This window comes from Lactuca serriola, chromosome 4, assembly GCF_051521515.1.
Source record: "Lactuca serriola cultivar US96UC23 chromosome 4, Lser_US96UC23_V15, whole genome shotgun sequence".
In the NCBI taxonomy this organism is placed as follows: Eukaryota; Viridiplantae; Streptophyta; class Magnoliopsida; order Asterales; family Asteraceae; genus Lactuca; species Lactuca serriola.
Window position 1 is genome coordinate 75,927,912 of NC_136411.1, and position 4,322 is coordinate 75,932,233.

At 34.4% G+C, this 4,322-nt stretch overlaps 1 pseudogene; it reads right to left on the reverse strand.

The window, feature by feature from the left end:
- Positions 1-2,062: 2,062 nt before the first annotated feature.
- LOC145098521 (zinc finger BED domain-containing protein RICESLEEPER 2-like) lies at positions 2,063-3,717 on the reverse strand (annotated as a pseudogene).
- Between the last annotated feature and the right edge of the window lie 605 nt (positions 3,718-4,322).

Consider the following 4,322-nt stretch of genomic DNA (forward strand, 5'->3'; position numbering starts at 1 on the left):
CATTTAGTTCACATTGGCTAAAAGCCGCTCGATCTAAACTTCGAGTTCCGGGTTGTGCACTGCAAGGCCAAATTTTAGAAAAATCATAACTTCCTCATAAGAAGTGAGATTTGGGCCTTCTTTTTATGCACGCTCTCGGTTTAACATATACTACAACTTTTGTTTAGATTGCTAAGGCTAATAAGTACTCTATCGTAAATTTACTATTTACATCACACATCGTTGTGCCGGTTTTGTCGCGAAACTTTGACAGGTCATAACTTCTTCGTTATAACTCGGATTTCGACATTCTTTATATGTCCGAAATTCTTGTCATGACCACTACCACTTTATGTATAGATATCGGGTTTATCTAACACTTAAATTTTGACCCTTATTTTTATCATTTATTTATTATACATTTATAAATAAGTAATAAGCACATAATTCACATAATTCCTCTTTATTACTTCAAAATAGGTTACAATAGTTGACCTGACTATTACATCACTTAAATATGCTTAGCCTAGGAACACGGGCATTACATTTCTCCCCCCTAAGATGATTCCGTACTGAAATCATGCATCATCAAACAGATGTGGGTAGCGACTCATCATGTCACTCTTTGTTTCCCAAGTGAGATTCGGTTCATTTGTATGTTTCCAACGGACAAGCACTAAGTCAACCATCTTGCGTCGTAACTTCTTAGTCTTTCGGTCAACGATTGCCTCGGGCTCTTCGATTAGCCTCTTACTTTCACGCATTCTTAACTCCGAGATTGGAATTATTTTGGGAACTTCTCCCATGAACTTTCTTAAATAACACACATGGAAGGTGTTATGAATACCATCTAGTTCTTTGGGTAATTCGAGCTTGTAAGCTTGGTTCCCAATTCTTTGAAGAACTTTGAACGGTCCAATAAACATTGGACTCAAATTTCCTCGCTTCTCGAATCTTACAAGTCCTTTCCACGGTGAGACTTTAAGCAAAACCGAATCCCTAACTTCGAAGGTCATCGGTCGTCTCTTCTTATCAACATAGCTCTTTTGATGATCCTGAGCTGCTAACATTCTTTCTCTAATCACCTTCAGCTTTTCAGCAGTTTCATGGACTATTTCGGGGCCAATAAACTGGTTTTCCCTAGCCTCAAGCCAACAAGACGGCGTACAACATTTTTGTCCATACAAGGCTTGATAAGGTGTCATCTTGATGCTTGATTGGAAACTGTTATTGTAGGAAAACTCTACCAGTGGTAAGTACTCATGATGAGTCGAGTCGAGCCGAACACTATAAAGCTCGAAGCTCGGCTCGAACTCGACTCGAGCCTTGATTTTAAACTCGAGCTCGGGCTCGTGAAATACTCGACAGTCTCGAGCTCGGCTTGGCTCGACTAATATATATATATATATATATATATATATATATATATATATATATATTGAGTAATAATTATTAAAACATTCCATATTCTAATGTCCAAACTACCAAAAAAATCACAATTAAACGTCTAATATCAATATAACATCAACCATGGTCCATATATGTCATAAGTTTTACGTATTTTCAAAATACCAGAAATAAACATTCTTCAATGCAAAATAGCATCAAACATTCAAGCATCTATGTCATTTTTGCATACTTTTAAAATACAAAAAATAAACATTTTTCAATGCAAAACAACTTTTAAGACTTAAAAAATATACCAACTCAGCACCAAAACAGCTTCTATATGTTGAAAAAACAAAAAACAACAATTATTTAACAACTATATAACCTAAAAACAAAAAACAAATCAGTAAAAACAACAAAATAAATGCAAAATAAACAACAAAAAAAAACTACCAAAAACCAGAAAAAACAGGAAAATATACCAACTTAGCACCAAAACATCTTCTACATGTTGAAATAACAACAAACAACAATTATTTAACAGCTATTTAACCTAAAAACAACACATAAATCAGTAAAAACAACAAAAAACTGTAAAATAAACAATAAAAAACTGCCAAAAACCAGAAAAAAACTGCAAAAAAAGAAAACAGCAAAAAAAATCTGTTTTCAACATTTTAAAAAAACTTACTTATCATGGAATGGGAAGATTGATCTCCATTTGTTGCTTCTCTTTCTGAAATGTATAAACACAAGAACAATAAATATAATTGAATTTATAAAAACACATTAAAGGTGATGAAAAACAAATAATCATGCCTTTTTCTTTCTTTTCAAACCATAGAGGCTTCGACACAAATCTCCACCACAAAGTAAGACTTCTACCATTTCAGTAGCCAAAGATGCTCTATATGTGTCAATAACTCTACTACCCGCACTAAAAGTAGCTTCCGATGCAACAGTGGTGATAGGAATTGCAAGTATATCTCGACCCATGCGTGACAATATACGATACTTTAACGAATTTGACCACCACCATTGTAAAACATCAAATGGTATTGGATCCTCTTCACAAATGTAACAACTCTCTTCAAGATAATTATCTAAATCAGATTTTTGTGGTTGTATATTTTCAATTGTTCTTACAAACTGAGTGAACTCAGACCAACCGGGAGATGAAGCTTGAATAGTCACATTATTTCCTCTTAAACCAACACTTTCGCCATTTCCTTCACCACTACTAGTGTAATACTCATCTGCATATTCTTTATACAATTCATATAAAGCTTTTTTCACTTTTTCTATATTTTCACAAGCTTCATTTTCAGGATACATCCTAGGAAAGAAAAACTCGATAACCCTCATTTTGCACATAGGATCTAAAATAGCACCAATAGACATCATTAAGTTGCAACCTCCCCAATATTTATCAAAATTTTGTTTCATGCACCTAACCATGTCATGGACAAACTTATCTTCATTAGGATCTTTAAACTTCTTATCCAACAAAACTTTCACTCTAAAAATTTCATTAAGAAATAAGTTTGAAGTCGGATACTCGCTCCCAGAGATGATATTAGTCGCAGAGTCAAAAACTTCTAAGATCTCACATACCTTTTCCACCTTCAACCAATCATCATTTTTGGGATAACAAACATAGCATGGCTCTCTTTCATTGTACATTGGAAACACATCTTTAAATTTGATTGCAGCCGACAAAATTTGATATGTTGAATTTCATCTTGTCTTGCATTTAAGAATAAGTTTTCTATATGGCAATTGCAACTGTTGCACAATCTTAGAAAACAAATTAAGTCTCCCTTCATTTTGATTGGTAAACGTGACAGTTTCGTGAATATCCTCAATAATATAGCTAATTCTAGAAAATCCATCTTGAACCATAAGATTCAAGATGTGTGCACAACAACGTACATGAAACAACTTTCCTTCACAATGCAACTTTTTAACCCTGAAAAAGGTTTCACTTAGGATCCTAACAGCCGGATCGTTATTTGAGGCATTGCCAACAGAAATAGTGAACACCTTATTATCGATACCCCAATCCTTAAAACACTTGTAAAGATTGTCATCAATCTCAAGCCCACGATGAGGAGGAGGTAAGCGAATAAAGCTAAGAACACATTTTTGTAATTGCCAATTAGAATCAACAAAATTGCTTGTAAGAACCATATACTCGATTTTCTGATTGGTAGATTTCCATATATCCGTGGTCACACTAATCTTTGAAATAGACTTTAATAACTTCTTCAGCTTGTTCTTTTCTATCTCAAAAACTTTTTTACAGACTTTTTTAATGGAAACACATGAGACATTTTCCCATTCAAGCATTCCACGCTTTTACATCATGTTAAATCCTTCTTCCTCAACAATTATGAAAGGATGCTCATGCATAAGTATCCAATGCGCCAACAAACTCTCTCATTTTCATCATATCAAACTTTCCATTAGTAAGGGCGGGAATGACATGTTTTTCTTGATTGCATCCTGAATCAACTACTTGCAAAGTGGTCTTTTGCTGTTTCAAGTCATGATCTGCTTTTGGGGCACATGTCTTCAAGTGTCGTTTCAAATGACTAGTACGCGAGCTTGATATTGTGGCGAGTCGACCTTTAAAAAATCTACACTGTGGTTTCATAGTCCCATCAGGCATCTTAACTTCAGTAAAATCTGCCCATACTGGAGAAGTCTTTGGTCCTTTCTTCCTTTGAAAATGGGAACTCCCTTCATCTGCATTTTCTTCATTGTTAGTAGAATGGGTGTTTCTGTCATTGACCAAACCATCATTCTCTTGTTGTGAGTTTGGAGCTGATGAAACATCAGAAGGTGTGTTTGATCCATCTACAAATCAGAAAAGTTACCACACAAAAAAGTGTTAATCAACAAGCTTGCATGATACTGAAACAATCAATTAAAGTTTTTTTGTGTAAGCCTAA